The following is a 21,312-nucleotide window of genomic DNA, read 5'->3' as shown; positions in this document are numbered from 1 at the left end:
AAGACAGGAAGCGATTGCATCCATTGAAAAGCTCCATAAAATTGCATCCAGAATAGGACTCCAGATCTCATACCAGAACATTCACTACATGTAAGGATATCTTCTGTACCTAGATGGACAACCAATGAAAACCAAATATGGCAAAATATCCCAAGTGTCTAAATTCAAATACCTAGGAGAAGTCATCCAACGTTCAGGATTGAATCGCGAGGCAAACAAAGAAATGCTCTCTAAACTACAACGAGCATACAGACTCACTTGGAACAAATATGATAAGAAATCCATATCCAGAAATGCAAGATTAAGGCATTACAACACTGTAATAAAGCCTGAAGCACTATATGCATATGATTAGTGTATTCATTGAGGGAAGACCACTGATTAAAGCTGGAGAAAAGCATGAAAGAAAAATCTTAAGAAAACTTTTGGACTCGTCCATACAGGAGGAATCTGGATGATAAGGAAATCTCATGACCTGTACCAACACTCAGAGAAAATCTCAGACAATTTAGGAAAATACGTTTAAAATTTTATGGGCACATGCTCTGAATGAGTGATCAGTGATCGACCAAACGAATTCTGAACCTTTCCCTGTCAATGAAAATAAAAAATAATTGGTTACTCGAAGCTGGAAAAGATATACTGTAGGCATCACTGATGACATTGTGTTAGACAGATATAAGTTCAGAAAATTAGTCGACAATCACCACCTTACACACCATCCAAGCACTACCAACCCACAAGAAAAGCCACAACGAGAAGATGAAGAGATTTTGGGAGAAGAAAGTGGCAACGTCATCAGTTAAATAAGTTTAATCACGTTCGTTAGTCGGGCACAACGAAGGAAAACATGTTGTAGGTTTTACGCCCTACTAATTACCGTCAAGGTTTTTGGAGACGCCGAGGTGCCAGAATGCTGTCCTGTAGGAGTTTTCTTCTTCTTCTTAAGCCGTCGTCTCCAAACGGAGGTAGACGATTCACACGGCCAGCTTCGATCTTGACGTTGCAGCCATGCCATGTGGATTTACTGGAATATCTCTCAGGATCTTTAATGCAGTGGTTTCCCGTTGCCTTCTGCATCCTAATGCCGTTGACCAAACTGGTTCCTCCGCCTTTGGAAACAATTTCTTGTCCCCAGGACAATAGAGTGCCCTTACCCATACCTGCTCATCCACTCTCAAAGAGACTGTTGGCACTTGGTATAGGGGATCTCCTTATACCGGGAGTTTTCTACGTGCCGGTAATTCTATCGACGCGATATTAGCGTATTTGAGCATCTCCAAATACTACCGGATTGAGACGGAATCGAACCTGTCAACTTGGTGTCTGAGCCTCTCTTCCACGAACCTACTACGAAGGCGTAGCAGGGGGAGAGGTGATACTCCCACGTGGCGCGTCCCAGGTGGCGGATAGGGGGGTCCTAACCGGTTTGCCGGCGGACTTGAGGGAAATAAAATACCTCTCGCGGACCAAACACACTACCCCCTGCGGGTGGGGGACGCACATGTAGAATACACCCGCGGTACCCCCTGCCTGTCGTATGAGTCGACTAAAAGGGGCGACCTAGGCGCGGACATGGATTGCGGTTTGGTATAACGTGTTGGACCTCCTGTGGATGGGAGGGGTCGAGTACATTCACAGGTAATCCCTGCCTGTCGTAGAAGGCGACTTAAAGGGTCATGTGGCCATGGTCCCCTCTTTATTTTATTATTATTTTTCCGAGGGTCAGATGTAGACCATTCGAAATTTTGATGTGCGTGCTGCCCGGAGATGGGCCTCTTACGTGTGCGATTACGCCCAAAAGCCCGCAACTGTCCACCCAGGACCATTGCGTGGTGGGAGCGCCATGTACCTTGGCAGTGGTATCCGCCTGACAACACAGGTCCCCGCACAGCCGAATGCCAGAAGGACATATTATTATTAATTATTTTTATTTTTTTTCTCTATATTTAGTGCTCTGTAAACGCTATGGGGTACATGCTATTGCGGGTGACTGGAGGAAGGGAGTCTTAGTGCTCATTGCCTCAGTCATGCCGTATTAGGCATCGTCCAACATCGGACCCCTGGCAGTACCTGCTATGACCAGGTGGGTATTGCCTTGGCTGCTTGGTTCGGCTACAGAGACCCCTGATCGGAGTGGGTGGCATTCGGGGAGGATGCTATCGGGCATGGCTTCCAAACGAAGTCTGCTCTCTCAAGGTGGTCCCCCACCTAAGTCTTTAACTTTTGCTTCCCTGAGAGGTTCAACTCCCTGGGAACATGCGCAGCGTGAAAATGGGATCCAGCTTCCCTAGGTTTCTGGTCGCTACCAGAACCGATGGGAACGATTTTAAGCTGGTGAAGTCGATCCTTTTTAGTCGGCACATCGAAGGCGTCTATGGCGAACTGGAGGAACTTAAGAAAATGCGCAACGGTAGTTTGCTTATGAAGACTCGTACAGCACTGCAAGCTGATCAGTTGCTTAAGTGCGAGCACTTTGGCGAAATCCCCGTCAAAGTGGAGGAGCATAAGTCCTTGAACCTGGTTCGCGGAGTCATCTTTCACCGCGACCTTATTTTGAACACTGACGACGAGTTGATGGAAGACATGAAGAACCGTGGCGTGACACACGTCCGGCGCATTACGCGCAAGGTCAACGGTGAAGACGTTGCCACTGGTGCCTTCATTGTCTCTTTCAAGTTGTCAGTGTTACCAGAGAAAGTCAAGGTAACAACTTATCGTTGCGATGTGAGGCCGTACATCCCGCCTCCTATGCGATGCTATCAATGCCAGCGATTCGGACATATGGTATCTCGCTGTTCGAATCAGGCTGTATGTGGTACATGTGGACGAGTAGCTCACAGCGCGGAGGAGTGCACAACTCCATACAAGTGCACTAACTGCTCCGGTTTTCATTCTCCTCGGGATCGGAACTGTCCGACATACCTGAGTGAGAAGAAGATCCAGGAGATCAAGACCCTGGATGGTCTTTCCTACCAGGAAGCGCGCCGTAAGTTTCATTCTATGAATACACCTGCCCGTACACTCGACTATAGCTTGATAGCTCAGAGTCTTCCAGGTTCGTCATTTACGACCAAGACACCTGTCCAGACCGCTGCGCCCAAGGCGACTGTTGCTGCTCCCAGCAACGTCGCAAATAGTCAAAGCTCGAAGGGGGGGACCACCCCACCTTCGACCAACCAGAAGTCTGTGCCGGCTGGGAACTGCCAGCCGGCACAGCAAGGGGGGAAGACTAAGTCTCCCCCCCCCCTAGGAGGTCGACGAAAGTCGTGCCCTAGTCGGCGGAGGCGGCTTCGTTGACCAGGGCTGGGAAACCATCTCCCAGCCCGTCTAAACTTGAAAAGAAAAAGGGGAAGAAGAGCGCCCGTCCTGAGCGCTCTCGGACTTCCCCTGCGAAGGAGAAGTCATGCCCTCCATCTGGGGGATATGAGTCTGCGCCGGGCGGTACTCCTGCTCCGAAACCTGCGCGCTCTCCTCGTAGGGGACCCCCTCGCGCCCGAAAAGCGTCGAAGTTCTGGGCGGCACCCCTGCCATCTTTTGATGACGGGATGGATGTCGCGCTGTCCTCTACATCTACGGATGTAGAACTAGATAGTGTTTAGGTTTACGAGCATTTTGTCGCTCATAACCTAACACTCCTTTTATAGTCCACACTATGGCACTGTTACAGTGGAATTGTAACGGTTATGACAGGCATCTTGCTGAGTTACGTCAGCTTATTAGTGAGTACGCAGCGAGTATAGTCTGTATTCAGGAGACCAATTTCCGACCTGGTCATCACACGGTCTTGAGGAATTTCAAACTATACTCGACAGAACGATACTATGCTCACCGGGCTTCCGGAGGCGTTGGCATTTTTGTACGTTCTGATAGCTACAGCGAAAAGGTTCCATTAAGAACCCCTCTTGAGGCTGTAGCTGTTCGCGTCTCGCTGCCTGTCATAGCAACAGTGCGTAATGTTTATCTTCCACCAGGCCAGCATCTGAACATCAATGATGTCGCTGATCTTATAGATCAGCTTCCACCACCCTTCCTCTTGTTGGGCGATTTTAACGCCCATCACCCCATATGGGGCTCTGAGACGCCTTGCCCCCGAGGAAGAGAGCTGGAAACACTCCTATCAGATCTGGATTTATGTATTTTGAACACAGGGGAACCAACTCACTTTAGTGTACGTTACGGCACATATTCTCGCATAGACGTTAGTCTATGCAGCCGAACGTTGGTTCCACTGTTTCGGTGGAATGCACACGATGATCGCTGTGACAGTGACCATTTTCCCATCGTTCTTACTTTGTTGAATCATAAACCCGTCGAGGCTCCCCCTCGATGGATTCTTAAACATGCTGATTGGCCAAAGTACACATCACTAGCTGTCTTTAGCGATGATGTCAGGCGGACCGTCGGCGAGGAAATAACTTACATCACCCAAGTTATTCTTGCTGCTGCTGAGGAGTCCATTCCGTTTTTCTCGGGGACTCCTCGCCGAAAACTCGTTCCTTGGTGGAACGATGAAATAGCAGCAGCCATCAAAGAACGCCGTCGCGCTCATAAGCGTTACCGTAGACAGCCTACTGTGGCTAACTTGGTAACATTTAAGAAACTCCGCGCTAAGGCGCGAGTTCTTTTTCGACAAAGTAAGAAGGCTTCATGGGAGAGATATGTGTCGTCCATGACGTCACATACTCCATCATCTCAAGTGTGGACGAAACTTCGACGAATTTCGGGTATTCAAGGATCATCTGCTGTACCGGGAATTTCCATTGCAGGCAGTGTCGCCACTGATCCCCTCGCGATTGCTAACCATCTCGCTAGTCATTTCGCGGATGTCTCTGGCTCCGGGAATTACAACCCTGATTTCCTCCCTCTGAAGCGGGAGGCAGAACGTCATCACCTGAGTTTTGCCACCCAAGCTTCAGAGGACTACAACGTGCCCTTTACGGAGTGGGAACTCCGCAGCGCCTTAGCGCTTTGCAAGGACACGTCTCCTGGACCGGACAACATCCATAACCAGATGTTGAAACACCTTAGTGATGATAGTTTACTATATCTCCTTCGTGTGTTCAACCGAATCTGGACAGAGGGTGATTTTCCGTCTCAGTGGCGAGAGGGCATAGTCATCCCTGTCCTCAAGCCTGACAAAGATCCTAAGTATGCAGGAAGTTACAGACCGATTTGTCTTACAAATTGCCTGTGTAAGCTATTTGAGAGGATGGTAAATCGTAGACTCGTGTGGTGTCTGGAGAAACAAGGACTCTTGTCCGAGTACCAATGTGGATTTCGAGCCGCTCGATCCACCACAGACCACTTGGTACGCCTGGAGAGCTCTATCCAGGATGCGTTTCTCCGCAAACAGCACTTGGTAGCTGTCTTCTTTGACTTGGAGAAGGCCTACGACACCACCTGGCGATATGGCATCCTTTCAGTCCTGCATCAATGGAGATTCCGAGGTAACTTGCCGGTATTTATTGCGAATTTTTTGTCCCTTCGTCTATTCCGTGTCCGAGTAGGTAGGACATATTCGCAATACCACGTTGAAGAAAATGGAGTCCCACAGGGATCGGTTCTTAGTGTCACTCTGTTCGCGATTGCCATAAACGGTATTGCCGCTGCTGCTGGTCCAGCCGTAATACCGTCCCTATATGTGGATGATTTTGCTCTGCACTATAGCTCGTGCAGTATGGCAGTCGCAGAGCGACAGTTACAGCAAGCTATTAGGAGGGTAGAGAAGTGGACCTTAGAACATGGCTTTCGGTTTTCTGCCGCAAAGACCTCCGTTGTCCACTTTTGTCGTCAACGTACACTTCACCCTCATCCTGAGCTTTATCTAGGTAATGTCGTTCTTCCAGTTGTTGACACCTACCGATTTCTTGGGCTCCTTTTTGACAGTAAATTATCGTGGGAGCCACACGTGCGGGAGCTAAAAGTGCAATGCACCAAGAGGCTTAACCTCTTGAAGTTTCTTAGCAGCACTAATTGGGGAGCTGACCGCGTGGTGCTCCTGCGATTCTATCGGGCACACATTTTATCTCGGTTAGACTACGGCAGTGCAGCATATGGCTCCGCAAGACCAAGCGTTCTTGCGAAGCTGAACAGTATCCACCACAGCGGGGTTAGGTTGGCGACGGGAGCTTTTCGTACTAGCCCCATCGCTAGCCTGCTCGCTGAGTCTGGTGTGCCGCCTTTACACCTGAGGCGCCAGCAACTACTACTTATGTATGCTGCAAATTTGCGACAGATGCCACTTCATCCGAGCTATCCCTGCGTATTCAGCAATGGCAACCGTTTGTTGTACGTTGCTCATCCTCGTGCGACGCGGCCGGTTGGGATACGCTTGGATAGCAGTTATGAATTGTTTGACGTACCTTCGATTCCTTGCCTTGTCAGACAACCAAGTGGGGTACCTCCGTGGGTTATACGACGACCTGAAATCATCCTGGATTTGCACACTGGCCCGAAAGGAGACACGGACCCTTCGATTTATCGGAGGATCTACCTGTCCGTTCTTGGCCGCTATCCAGGTTCGGTCGTCGTTTACACGGATGGTTCAAGGACAGATACGAAGGTGGGCTGTGCGTTCGTTGTCGACAATGATCGGTTTCTTTTTGCTCTCCCGGATACCTGTAGTGTGTACACGGCAGAGCTCTATGCTATCTGTGAGGCTCTGCGGTACGCACTAGACAATGTGCGCCGACACTTTCTCGTGTGTACTGACTCCTTGAGTTCGCTTCAGTCTATTGATACCTGTTTCCCTCGACACCCTCTGGTGCAGCGGATCCAGGACCTGCTGGCCGGGTGTTCGGATGCCGGCACCAGAATTACGTTCGTGTGGCTCCCCAGCCACATGGGCATAGAGGGAAACGAGTTAGCGGATCAGGCTGCCAAGGAGGCAGTTACACTGCCCCCGTTGCCTTTCATGGTTCCAGCAAGTGATATTCGCTCTCAGCTGAGACATCTGGTTATGTCTCATTGGGAGATGGAGTGGCAGGCCATCCCACTTCCCAATAAGCTGCGAGCGATAAAAGGAACAACGAAGGTATGGAGGACTTCCCTTCGGGCTTCGCGGAGGGAAGCCGTGGTATTATGTCGCCTTCGGATCGGCCACGGTATCTTGACGCACTCCCATCTACTGAAAGGAGAACCCCCTCCGGTGTGTACCTGCGGCGACCATCTTACCGTGGTACACATCCTTACGGAGTGCGTGGACCTGGTCGATCTGCGCCGTAGTATTAACCTTCCGAGTACTATCTCCCTTATCTTGCGCGATGACGAGCAGTCAGCAGACCTCGTCATCCGCTTTATGAGGGATAGCGGTCTGTTTTATCGTGTGTGATGATGTCCTTTGTCCTAGTGTTGTTTATGTCAGTTGCGCTTTTATTTCATTGACTTCATTTTAGTTTGTGTTGCGCATTTTAATGTGTTATTTTAACGTCTAACGTACATTATGTGTTAATACCTGTATTACTGGGCGATGCCTTATTCCTTCGATTTCCTGTACTTTCTCTTATTTTAATAGAACATAAGGCATTGCGTATTAGATCCACTGACTGTTTTAATCTCACCCTCATTTTTCTTCATTACCATTCTTTTTTAACTCTAGTCAGTGGATACTTTTTAAAATTTTAACTTCATATCTCATGTCCTTCATTTCGTTCCATTAGGGGCCGATGACCTTCGATGTTAGGCCCCTTAAAACAACAAGCATCATCATCATCAACGAGCCTCTCTTCCTGCTCCCCGAACACTGCATCCCTGAAGATAAGATTTCAGTTGTTTCCCATATTTATACTGGGCAACAGCCGAGACTGTATCTAATTTAATGCAACGACTTCAGGGCTAATTTCCTAGTCGAACTCCTCTCGCATCCCGCAGTCAACGAAATATGTATGCGAGGTGTTGAAAGAAAAAGGTACGAAACGTCGTAAAAGCCAAACCGTTTGAAATTTGAATACGCCGCTTTAGGATAACGTAGTGCGACCCCTAAGGAAGTGAATGCAGTGTCCGGCGTGGTGGTGCGCTTTGCGCGAGTGCTCTGACATGATGCAAGGTGGTGATCACCGTCTTTTTCGACGTCCGAGATCCGATACTCATCGAATTCCTCGAGCACGGTAAAACCATTAACAGTGGCGTGTACTGTGAGACACGCAAGTCCATGAAGAGCAAACTGCCGGGGCTGTTCATGGAGGCAATGATTCTGCTCCACGATAACGCTCGTCTACACGTCTCCACGGCCACACAGAAGTGTACTGGCCAAGTACAAGTGGGAGCAGCTTGAGCATCCGCCCTACAGCCCGGACATGTCTCCCTGCGACTTCAATCTGTTTGGTCCGCTAAAAAAAAAAAAATCATCTCAAAGGCAAGCGCTTCCCCTCGGACGACGAACTGAAGATCACCGTGAAGGACTGGCTCATGTCACAGCCACAGGAAATCTGGGAGCAGGAAATTCTTCTGCTCATGAAACAGTGGAGTAGTTGTGCTCAGGCCTATGGTAATTACTTTTGAATAAAGACGTCGATTATATCCACAGTGTCGTTTCGTACCTTTCCATTTGAACAACCCCCCCCCCCCCGTATATATATGTTTTCTACCACAAAGTATTTACGATGATGAGCAAGCCGATTTTTCATTTTTTAAGGAAATGATGACAATAGTGTTCTACACTTCAAGTACGGTAGTTGGTGAACAAACTAACATTCAGAAATATATATATCTTGACATAAGATTTTTCGTTTTTGTTTTTGCTATTTGCTTTACGTCGCACCGACACAGATAGGTCTTATGGCGACGATGTGATAGGAAAGGCCTAGGAACTGGAAGGAAGCAGCCGTGGCCTTAATTAAGTATCTAGGTGTTAATATAAGGAAAGACCTTCATTGGGGTAATCACATAAATGGGATTGTAAATAAAGGATACAGATCTCTGCACATGGTTATGAGGGTGTTTAGGGGTTGTAGTAAGGATGTAAAGGAGAGGGCATATAAATCTCTGGTAAGACCCCAACTAGAGTATGGTTCCAGTGTATGGGACCCTCACCAGGATTACCTGATTCAAGAATTGGAAAAAATCCAAAGAAAAGCAGCTCGATTTGTTCTGGGTGATTTCCGACAAAAGAGTAGCGTTACAAAAATGTTGCAAAGTTTGGGCTGGGAAGAACTGAGAGAAAGAAGAAGGGCTGCTCGACTAAGTGTTATGTTCCGAGCTGTCAGCGGAGAGATGGCGTGGAATGACATTAGTAGACGAATAAGTTTGAGTGGCGTTTATAAAAGTAGGAAAGATCACAATATGAAGATAAAGTTGGAATTCAAGAGGACAAACTAGGGCAAATATTCATTTATAGGAAGGGGAGTTAGGGATTGGAATAACTTACCAAGGGAGACGTTCAATAAATTTCCAATTTCTTTGAAATCATTTAGGAAAAGGCTAGGAAAACAACAGATAGGGAATCTGCCACCTGGGCGACTGCCCTAAATGCAGATCAGTATTGATTGATTGATTGATTGATTGAAGGTACAGTCCCAGGATTTGCCTGGTGTGAAAATGGGAAACCACGGAAAACCATCTTCAGGGCTGCCGACAGTGGGGCTCGAACCTACTATCTCCCGATTACTGGATACTGGCCGCACTTAAGCGACTGCAGCTATCGAGTTCGGTTTTTCCGTTATTAGAGTGATCAATTTATCATTTCATTGATGAAATGAATGAAAACCTACAACCTGTTTTCCAGTCAATGACTGGGGGGTCAGGGATGGGATGAATGAAGTCCCGAACTTGCGGCGAGGATAGGAATTGTGCCGGCTGCCGAGGCCTGTCCCACTCATCATTAATGACTGACAGATGAAACGAAATTATAGTGGTGAGTGTTGCTGGAATGAAGGATGACAGGCAAAACCGGAGGACCCGGGGAAAAACCTGTCCCGCCTCCACTCTTTCCAGCACAAATCTAACATACTGTAGAGTGACCGGGATTTGAACCGCGGTATCCAGCGGCGAGAGGCCGGCGCGCTGCGCCTGAGCCACGGAGGCTCTTCTCATTTCATTATTTAGTTTAATTAAAAGTTCCGCCGTTTATATATACAAACAAAAAAAAAAGGGAAAAAAAGAAATAATCACACTGAAAAGGGGCATACAATGTATGATTTTTTTTTTTATCAAAATGTGAATGGCACTCCTGGCTAGTACTTCAGGAATTCTCTTTTCACTAAGAAGTTTAGGACACACTACTATGAAATAATGTATATTATAATTATGCACCTTTAATGATTTAAAAAGAAATATATTTGTTCGTGGCGTCGACCTCGGTAGATCTTCTGCCACTACTTGCACCATATGATGTGAATCTGCGTGTAATTGTAATTGCGAAAGTGTAAAGTGTTGAATGTGAGGTAAAGAACGTTAAAGGCGACACAAACACCCAGTCCCGAGGCCAAGGATATTAATCATTTACAATTAAAAACCCCCTGACCCGTGGCCGCCAGGTGAGAAGCGGACGCATTGCCCCCTACACCGCGGGGCCGCACAAACCTTTAATGATTGAAGTGGCTGTATATCCATTCATCGCACTGTTAATATTGTACTCTGGGAGAAGACAAAGCAGTTCCCTCGAGGGTGTACTCGCTTATACTACCGGTATCTACCGGTAATTGTGAAGTGTAATTAGATACATGATTTACGGTAGAGGAGTCTCGACAGTATGTATTCTAAGCCACCTAGTCCCTTTGGTGGTTATATTTAAAACTCACGGCCTTAGTTTGATGTTAACTGTACTTCAGAGCATGGAGTACACCCAAGTTGTTAAAATGAGACCTCCAAGTTTTCTCGGCAATGGTAATGGTTTCACTTACTTGCACCAGCCCCTGACTTTTATATTTTCTACGAGACATATTTTGGTTACCTCTTGTTCTCTTCCAAATCCGGTAGTAATTGGTTTGTGAGATACGAGTATATGGTGTTCTTCACGTCCTTCATCGCTCTTCAACTCAATACAGAAGGTCGTTCGGGATCGCTGGGGACGATGTTTGAAAGGTAATTAGTTTATGAAAAGACAAGACATGTGTCCACCAACGATCATACTCAATTGGAAAGCCAGTACTTCTAGATATAGTCCGAAAACGTAATTTCCATTGCAGCAGACTTTCTGTCTTATCCCACTGCTCCTGACAGGCTTTCCAGGGGCCATTGATAGTGCGTGGAAGTCTATTTCCTGAGGCCCTTTTTAGGAGTCCAAATGCACAGAAGTCCATGGGTAACCCTACAGGTGCCTGCACCGGAACGTCAGTAAAAGGAATTGCACGGATTCAAGTTTCTATCTTCATTCTCTCTAAGAACAGACGAGTCGAACGAGATATGTGGCTGCATGCTTTATCTTGATGTATCCATAGCTGATACTTCGCCCTCACATACAGTGCTTCGTCGCCATAAGACCTATCTGTGTCGGTGCGACGTAAAGCCCCTAGCAAAAAAAAAAAAAAAAAAAAAAAAAAAAAACATACAGTGCTGCGATATCTGTGTTGTACATGGGAGTTAAAACCTCTTGATGATAGTCTGTAGAGTTCAGCTTCACATTATCAGCGACACGGCGAATGGTTAACTTGCCATTGTAGCATTATCCAGCGTTGATCATGAAACCTTTTGGAAAACTTTCCTGGCATTCTTTATAAAAGGTTTGATATTTGTTTTGTCTCTAAGCCGGTAGTAAATCGAGCGGGGTTTGTTACAGTCACTAAGGTACTCATATGCTTCGTCTTATGTTACAACATTTTTCCATCTGTTCCCTTCCAAATAGCCCTCATACAGCTTTCTTGCGTTATTGCGACGTTCCAAAATGTGACGAGGTACCAGCTTGTGAACTCGGCGATTATGCCACTTTTCTAATTCCAGGTACTTGTTGATTATGGTGTTAACTGTTGAAACAGACATCCCCAACTTACGTGCGATAGTCCTTTGTGGGGCATGGTTACCACCTGACACAAGGATCTTCACTTTCCTCACCACTTCTGGTGTACCGCTGGTGGCTGGTCGTGTATTTGCCTGTTTTCCCCTCTGGAATTAAGCCCAGTTGCCTCTTTTATTCAAGACAACACTAATCCCGTTTTTTGATATCAAGAATAACGCTTTTTTCACATTCTTTGGTACATTTAACATCGGAACGGGGCTTGTTATGTAGTCCTTCCAGTAAGGGTCAATCCGCTTTAGCATCGTTGCAGGTAATGTCGCGAAACTCTACGCACACTTTCTCAGTACCGACGTGAATCACCACTCCTCGTTTTGACGTGCTGAAATTGATAACAGCGCCGCCAGCGGCGTTCCGCTGTATTCTGTCGGCAATATTATATGGTCTGCCCATCAGTTTGAATTTGACACCCTGTGATCAAAGAATTGGTAGCATGAATTGAATTTCCTGTGTGTTATAGGAATGTGTCTCTTTTTAAGCCGTGGAACAAAAGCTAATTCAAACCCAACGTCACTCCGCACATGTCAATAAAGGCCCATGGGAGCGTGAACGGTAAATGCTTACATTATCCGTAACCTCGATACTGAATGGGATGGAGTAGTACGGCCACATTTTTGATCCTGAAATTAATCTGGCATTCATTTCTTCTGCTGGCTAGGTGAACCCCTGGACCAGGTACCTCTTCTTTCGAATTGACGCCTATAGTGGACCTCCGCTTCTGTAAGGATGGATGGTGGATGCATTCCAATGTCGAAAACGAAAAAACCCACACACACACAGAGTCCTCGAGCTAGAAGAATTAACCAATAAAGATCAAAATCCCCGACTCGGCCGGGAATCGAACCCAGAATCCTCTGGACCAAAGGCCATTTAGCCATGGAGCCAGATTCTACATCAGTGGAAGTCTCCTTTCGAAATGTCCCACATATTTTCGGGTGAACCAAGCACGCCTTTACCGCCTCGGTTATGTAGCTCAAATACTAGTCTCTAATAATTGGGTTCGATTCCCGGTCAGGTCAGGGTTTTTCTTACCAGAACCTGAGGGCTGGATCGAGGTCCAGTCAGACTACGTGATTAAATTAAACTCGTGTCCTCATCCCGAGGTGGTGCAGCTCTTTTCAGGCACACCCCCATTGGAGGTGAGCTGCGTGTACCATTTCAACCACATACCAGCCCTCCTGCCATTCTTAAATTTCTGGCAGTACCGGGAATCGAACCCGGGCCCCCGAGGACGGCAGCTAATAACACTAACCGTTACGCTACGGAGGCGGACTAGACTACGTGATAACAATTGAGGAGCTATCTGACGGTGAGATGATAGCCCCGGTCTAGAAAGCCGAGAATAACAGCCGAGAGGAGTCGTCGTGCTGACCACACGACACCTCATAATCTGCAGGCCTTCGGGCTGAACAGCGATCGCTTGGTAGGCCATGGTTCTTCGGGGTTGTTGCGCGATGGGTGCGGGAGGAGTGGTAATAATTACAGATACATGGTATCACACATCATTTTCCAGGAGTGGATAAATTCCACATGATGAGCTCCTCTCAGAATTGTCGCCGAAATTCTTTGCGACCCAGATTCAAACCAATCATCTTCAGCTTGTGTGCCCATTCAAAGAACACTCACTACCTGAGGTAACAACTGTGGAATGGCATTACATTAATGTAAATAGAACCTCAGATGCTGGAATGAACGCAACTTGAACAAACCTGCAGCTAGGGGTCACGGGGAACGGAAGCTTCCCTTGTTTCCCACCAAACTTGGGGAAAAAAAGAAAGAAAAAAAGACCCGAATGGCTCTACAAGCCGTCTGCTTGACTGATGGGAATGGGCAGCTTATTTAAAAGATTGCCAGTAGTTATAAATTCGAGCTACAAAATGTTAAAGCACTCAGGTCAAAACGATTACATGAAATTTTAAAAGCAGGTCGCAGCGCGTCAATTCTGCAATTCAGATTCATAGTGGGGAATCTGTGCATCGTTATAAGGACCATACTTAGCCAAAATGTCCCATCGTGAACATCTGCGTCGCTACTTACCTAGAGGTCAAACTTCATCATCTGTCGGTCTTTTTAAATGCGAGTTTTCCGCCGCGTTACTATATTATAGTACGTTCCTCGCCGGACCAACAAGCTGTGACGTAATTTGTTCGACTTGGCAACACTGTCACTCGTTCACCTGTCCGGACAGGTAGGAGGAGGTAGTAGTAGCTCGAACAAAAGAGTGGAGGAAGTTGCGGCGAACAGTCAGTTCATGGCCAGTCTTCGCGCCAGTAGTGAGTGATTCCATCACGGTCTCCGACGACACGTTTCGGCGCGTGCTGCTGCTTCTAGCTCAGTAGGACAGAGGAGGAATTACGCCGGACGAAAACGTGAGTACCATTATAGTAACCTGAAGTACCACAGTGTCCGATGAAGCGAGGATTTTCTTTCAAGCAAGTTTCAGCACACATGTTTTCTTATGACACTTACGACTACGAGTTTGTTTTTAAAAAAAATTATTCAAGGAAGCAGGATAAAAAAATGTTTGGTATCCCCGGCTGTACCACAGTGTTTGCTGGAGCGAAGATTTTCTTTCAAGTCTATCAAGACAGAAGGCTTGATTATACATCGAATTCACCTCACATATTTTCTTATGTCAGTTACATCAACAAATTAATCTAAAATGCCACCTAATCGATACTTTATTTCTTTTGCCTTAGGCAAAATTAAAAATACATTAGCACACGCAGAACATGTTTCGACCACTTAGTGGTCATCTTCAGCTGTATATAAATATCTTAGATAAGAACATTTGGACAGTAAGCACATCTATATATTAAAAAAAGTTATGAAAACTAAAGTCAGTCAGTCCGGCCATTCTATCCGGTCGATTTCCGTCATTTTTTTTAAACTGAAAAGTATTCATGCACATATTTGTCATCAGGCACTATAAATCACTTAACTTCCGCCTTCCTCAAATTATTTGATTTTTCAATTTTTTTGTCTCTTTGAAGCAATCATATCTTTGGTTCTAACTGAGGCACGGACTTCGTTTTTGCCTAAGAACACTCAATGGATCAAACACTTTCATTTCAGCTCTTAACTATTCAAATTGTTTGATTCTGAGGAAAGTTATGAGTGCACATTCAATTTGGCACCTCATTTCTTCAACATTTTTTCTCATTGAAGCAATCATATTTTTTGTTCTAATTGAGGTACACAGTTCGTTTTGGTCTAAAAACACTCAATGGATCAAGCGCTTTCTTTTGAGGTAATAACTACTTAAATTGGTAGATTCTGGGAAAAGTTATGAGTACATTTGTCTCCATGACGAAGTCCTTCAAAAGGAAGCGAGGATTTTCTTGCAAGCAAGTTTCAGCACACATGTTTTCTTATGACACTTACGACTACGCGTTTGTTTTTTAAAAATTTATTCAAAGAAGCAGGTGCGTAGTGTTGTTCCAAGGAAACTTTAATTAAATTTCTTTGTGTGATCTATTTTCAAGTGTTTTGTTGACATAATATTACATTCTATTACCACAGCAGATCGTGTGCTTTATTTCATTAACTCGAAACTTTGCAAATACGTCCGTGAGGATAGTAACGAACAACACCATAATTTCTACATTGCGGGCGGAGCCAGCGGGAAACTGCTAGTTAGATCTTAGAACAACAGTTTTTAGGATCCCATGGGACATAGTTTTAAGTGCTTTAATTGGAACAATTGTGTTTAAAAAACTTATATACTAAAGTACATATTTAAAATATTTAAAAGCGTATATGGTGAAATACTTTTGTAATAACACTAGGTACCATGAATAAAAAGTCAGTGTTTGTAACAATCTTCAGGCTTTTTAGATTAATTTGTTGATTATAATCATCGATACGGCCATGAAGTGGACAGCTTGCAATATGTCAGTTACGACAGCGAATTTTGTATTTCTAAATTTATTCAGTGTAGCAGGGTCGAGAACGTCTTGCATCCCCAGGAGTACCACAGTGTTTGCTGGAGCGAATATTTTTTTCACGCCTGTTGAGCCAGAAGCCCTATTGATACATCACACGTGTTCTTATAACAGTCACGGCTATGAGGTTGTAGTTAGAAATTGTTTCAGGGTGAAACAGCTTAAAGATATTTTATCTCCTCTATGTACGGCAAAAAAAAGTTATGCAATATTATATAAAGTAATACACAACTCATTCTGCATAATTTAAAGTTATATTGTTGACATGGTGGTGGCGGTGATTATTGTTTTAAGAGGAAGTACAACTGGGCAACCATTCTCTATGTAACACTAATCAGAGAGAAAAAATGGAAGGGATCCGACACTTCGAAAAATGAAGGTATCGGTCAAAGTAAGACAAGGGCCACGAAAGACGTGAAAATGAAAATGAACGATTCCCAAGGAAATGCCAAGACTCAGCTAAGGGCCCCGTGGTCACCAACTCACGACCCTAAGTTAAGAACCCGTGGGGACCCTTTTAGTCGCCTCTTACGACAGGCAGGGGATACCGTGGGTGTTACTCTACCGCGCCCACCCACAGGGGGATATGCTGTTGACATTCAAGTATTACTTTCGTGTTTGATCCTGCTTAGAACTCACGCTACTACTGACAGTTCCTGAAAATGAACGAAAAGTTTTTTCCTTACATTTGTACTACTTTGCTTCACTAATTTTATTTACAACTAGTTCAAGAGGATATATTTTCTTTTTTATAATTTGTTTTACGTCGTACCGACTCAGATAGGTCTTATGGCGACGATGTGATAGGAAAGGGCTTGGAGTGGGAAGCGGCCGTGACCTTAATTAAGGTACAGCTCCCATCATTTGCCTGGCGTGAAAATGGGAAACCACGGAATACCATCTTCAGGGCTGCCGACCATGGGTTTCGAACCCACTATCGAATGGAAGCGCACAGGTGCGCGCACCTAATCGCACGGCCACTTGGTAAGAGGATAATTTCACGCTTTAAATTCCTGTAAATTCATCTGATTCGATGGAAATATTAAAGGCGATAACAATGAACAAGACAGGAAAAATTTTCTAGATAATGTTTATACTTGAAATATCCACGGAAAAATAACAACAAATTGTTGTTGATATGGTTACTGTACACATATCCTCACCATTGCTTGCGGGATTTTTGTGGTTCGGATTTCACGTAAAACTGAAGGTCTCGTGGCCATGACCATGAAGTCAGCTAGCCTATAACGTAAAGCTAAAAGTTTGATTGCTTTCGTACTTACTCTATTTTCTAAACGAGTTATTTTTATGGCTTCACTTATGGATTTATTTTATAATCCAGCTGAATTTTTCTTCCTTTTCTGCCGCTTCTCACACATTATGTGGGCTTGCGGGTGCGACCTCCGTCGCACATGAGGATTTGGCCCTGTTTTACAACCGGGTGCCCTTCCTGACGCCAACCATATAATATGGAGGGATGTAATCACTATTACGTGTTTCTGTGGTGGTCAGTAGTGTTGTCTGAATATGAATATGTTGGGAAAACACAAACACCCAGTCCCTGAGCCAGAGGAATTAATCACACGCGATTAAAATCCGGGAACTGAAGGCCTCAATGCTGACCATTCATCCAATGAGTCAGATTCTAATCCAGCGGTATACTCTTAAATATTAAATGTTGATATATGTGTTCATTTGTGGATAACTGAAGCTAGGCTTGGGAAATCTGATCCGCTACTTGAACCAGGAATGTTTTTGCGTGCGTGTGTAAGAGGAGATTGCATTCAGCTAGTCACAAATGTAGGTATAGTTCAGAAATCAAGCACTGAGGCTGACTTCCGAGTCTTGTACGTGAAGACACGCACTGTAGTAGAAGTGGGAAACGATGAATGAATGAACGAAAGTAAATATATTTTTCTTAATAAAAATGAGTATAATATTTGTTGGAATGAAAGTAAAAATACTTTCTTACTCATAAATAAGGATACGTTTTGTTGGATCTAGGTCATGAGTTCTTGTTACCGTATGACTCAGCCTTGTTCTTCTGAATTCCCGATGACCTCGTAGTAGAGTGATCAGTGTGGAACAAGAGCTGACATGTCCAGTTCGCATTTCCTTATCTGTTGGTAATGAGTGAAGTATGTCACATAGGAACCTATTTTCGGTTTGGTGTTTACAGTATTAAGACTGTTGACGGAGATACACCGAGTCAGCTAAGGTGTTTTTAGTTTTGACGTGTTCTGGGTCAGGGTTACACAGCCTCTCGAGGGTAATTGCGATTCTGATTTATAGTCTATTGTGCTAGATGAAGGAGTGAGGACTAAATGTTTCATCCTATCAGTGGCGGATCAAGAACACATTTTGGGGTGCCGGGGTGGGGGAATGATCGTATTTCAATTATTTCACATACTTGTTCTCTGAAAAAAATGAAAACCTGCAACCTGTTTTCCAGTCATTGACCGCGTCAGGGATGGAATGAATGAAGCCCCCATCTTGCGGCGAGGATAGGAAATGTGCCGGCTGCCGAAGCCTGTCGCACTTCTCTGGAGCAATTGTTAATGACAGAGAGATAAAACGAATTGATAATGGAGAAATGGAATGAAATGGCGAATGGCTTTTAATGCCAGGAAATCCCATAAGTGGTTCGGCTCGCCAGGTGCAGGTCTTTTGATTTGACTCCCATAGGCGACCTGCGCGTCGTGATGAGTATGAAATGATGATGAAGACAACACGTACATCCAGCCTCCGTGCCAGGGAAATTAACAATGATGGTTAAAATTCCCGACCCTGCCGGGAATCGAACCCGGGACCCCTGTAACCAAAGGCCAGCACGCTAACCATTTAGCCATGGAGCCGGACTGATAATGGAGAGTGTTGCTGGAATGAAAGATGACAGGAGAAAACCGGAGTACCCGGAGAAAATCCTATCCCGCCGGGATTTGAACCACGCAACTCAGCGGTGAGATGCCGACGCGCTGCTGCCTGAGCCACGCAGGCTTAATTGTCCTCTATCAATATTTTTTTTAAAAGGCAATTTTAAGAATAAGTTTACACAATATGAAGTTCCCTCATTATCTTTAGTAACGTACGTATTTTTCCTCAAATGAATACCAAAGTAACAGTACTCTTTCGAATTCATGTTAAGAATCTGGTAATAATAAATAATGACGTATGGCCTTCGGAGAGGCCTGCTGCTGATCTTTCGAATTGAGACCTGCGCTGCTGAGGGGATGAGGCGCTACCTATAGCGAATTCTAGTGTTGAGGACGACACACGCACATACACATACACAGTCCCCGAGTCAGAAGAATGAACCAATTAAGGTTAAAATGCCCGACCAGACCGAGAATAGAACACGAGACCCCTTGGACCAAATGCTTTCACGGTAACCATTTAGCCAAGGAGCCGGACATAGAACCTAGTAACCCATTCTTATACATAGAGGCAACTTCCAGAACACATTCCATGTTACTATCAGGTGTGAACAATTCATTTAACCGAGCTCGATAAGTGCAGTCACTTAAGTGCGGCCAGTATCCAGTATTCGGGAGATAGTAGGTTCGAATCCCACTGTCGGCAGCCCTGAAGATGGTTTTCCGTGGTTTCCCATTTTTACACCAGGCACATGCTGGGGCTGTAACTTAATTAAGGCCACGGCCGCTTCCTTCCCACTCCTAGCCCTTCCCTGTTCCGTCGTCGCCATAAGACCTATCTGTGTCGGTGCGACGTAAAAGCAAATAACAATTCATTTAAAATAGGTATACTTCCTAATTTTGCATTTTATCTGTTTATAACAGAGGGACTTCTAAACCAAGGGACCAAAAAGTGTTTGTGAGCTTGGTCCTTATTTCTCCCTTCGCCATGCTTAAATATGTGCCTGCGCCCCATGTCACTGCGTATTTTGAACATCGCAGCTCAGGATTCCTTCTAGGACATGAGATCAAGAGTGACTTTGTGATAATAATAATAATAATAATAATAATAATAATAATAATAATAATGATGTTATTGGTTCTTACCTCCCACTAACTACTTTTACGGTTTGCGGAGACGCCGAGGCGCCGGAATGTAGTACAGCAGGAGTTCTTTTACTTGCCAGTAAATCTACCGACATGAGGCTGACGTATTCGAGCATCTTCAGTACCGCCGTACTGAGCCAGGATTAAACCTGCCAAGTTGGGGTCAGAAGGCCAGCGCCTCAACCGTCTAAGCCACTCAGCCCGACAGAGTGACTTTGACCCTATTCTGAAACCTAAGTTTTTGTTACGCAGTCTTGAAACCAGTATGCGCTGATGACCACCTGTGGAGTCTGGCTATTGCCGTTACGAGCTACTCTTCGAATGAAAATGAGATCGATCCCCGAGTTGAATTTAAAGACTTAATATATCATAGAAAGTTGGGACGAGATCTGTCGGCCTTGTGAGGACATTACGAGGTGCTATATTTTCCAATCGGTGATATAAGTAACACAACCCGTCAAAAGTCAATGTCCACGCCATTCGCCGTCCAAGCGTCATGAGGACTGATTTAGTCTTTTATGCAGTGTGTACCGACGCAGATGCGTCGCACCAGCCCCAGAATTTGTCAGGTGTGAAAATGGGAAACCACGGAAAACCATCTTCAGGGTTTGCCGGCATTGGGGTTCGAACTCAATTTCAGTTTTGACCTGACAGCATCTATAAACTTAGGCTACATTCATCCGAACCTTAGTTTAATATTTGTTACATTCGGGCTCATAACTCCAGAACTAAAGATCCGAGGTTTGAGTGGTTGAGGTAAATATGGAACGTGAGAGAACCTGTATTTTTGGACCTCAGTTAAATACCCGGAGGTGGGAGTGACTTTAAGATGAGGCATGAGATTTGATTTGCGATCAATAACTCCGAAACCAAACGACATACACGATTAAGATGTCTAATGATAGAGCATTTGACGCTTTCTTAATTAACATAACAAAATGGTCCGAACCCCCAACTTTTCTTTAAAAACCCCGTAGCGATTTGACCAACTCAATATTTATTCCGATCGTTTGAAATCTCTCTCTGTGAGCCCTATATGATTGTACCACAGTAGTATTTGCCCTCTGGCCTTTGGAGACAATGTTATGTGGAGGTCGAAAATGAGGGAATTTATTAATTTCTTCATCTCGACTTCTGAAAATAAATACTGACCGATAATGCGTGGGACAATTAGGCCAGAAGTTTCATGGTGTAAGAAATTTCAAAAAAAAATACCTTATGTGCCGAAACATATGCTCGGGCTATATAATTAGCCGTCCGTGTTACTAGGGCACCAGCCAGTAAAGTGAGTTTTCCATTCGTCTTTTACTGTACTTATCCTCGACCATAAGTAAACGTATACCGGGTGGCCAACCAGCGCCGTTCCTTTTCCTTATAAGTGTCCCGCATGCACTGATGG

General features: G+C 45.1%; 1 protein-coding gene and 1 long non-coding RNA gene across 2 annotated transcripts in view; one reads left to right on the top strand and one right to left on the bottom strand.

Moving 5' to 3' along the window:
• LOC136872163 (whirlin) overlaps window positions 1-21,312 on the bottom strand; it is a 1,631,916-nt gene that overhangs the window by 244,350 nt on the left and 1,366,254 nt on the right. The window lies entirely within an intron of this gene.
• Window positions 14,181-21,312, top strand: part of LOC136871622 (uncharacterized) — a 180,761-nt gene continuing 173,629 nt past the window's right edge. The window contains exon 1 of the long non-coding RNA XR_010859775.2: window positions 14,181-14,319. This is a non-coding gene — a long non-coding RNA (uncharacterized lncRNA). The remainder of the gene's footprint in view (window positions 14,320-21,312) is intronic.

Source organism: Anabrus simplex, chromosome 4 (assembly GCF_040414725.1).
Source record: "Anabrus simplex isolate iqAnaSimp1 chromosome 4, ASM4041472v1, whole genome shotgun sequence".
Lineage (NCBI taxonomy): Eukaryota > Metazoa > Arthropoda > Insecta > Orthoptera > Tettigoniidae > Anabrus > Anabrus simplex.
Note: the sequence above shows the minus strand (reverse complement) of the source record. Positions and strands in the feature narration are given on the sequence as shown.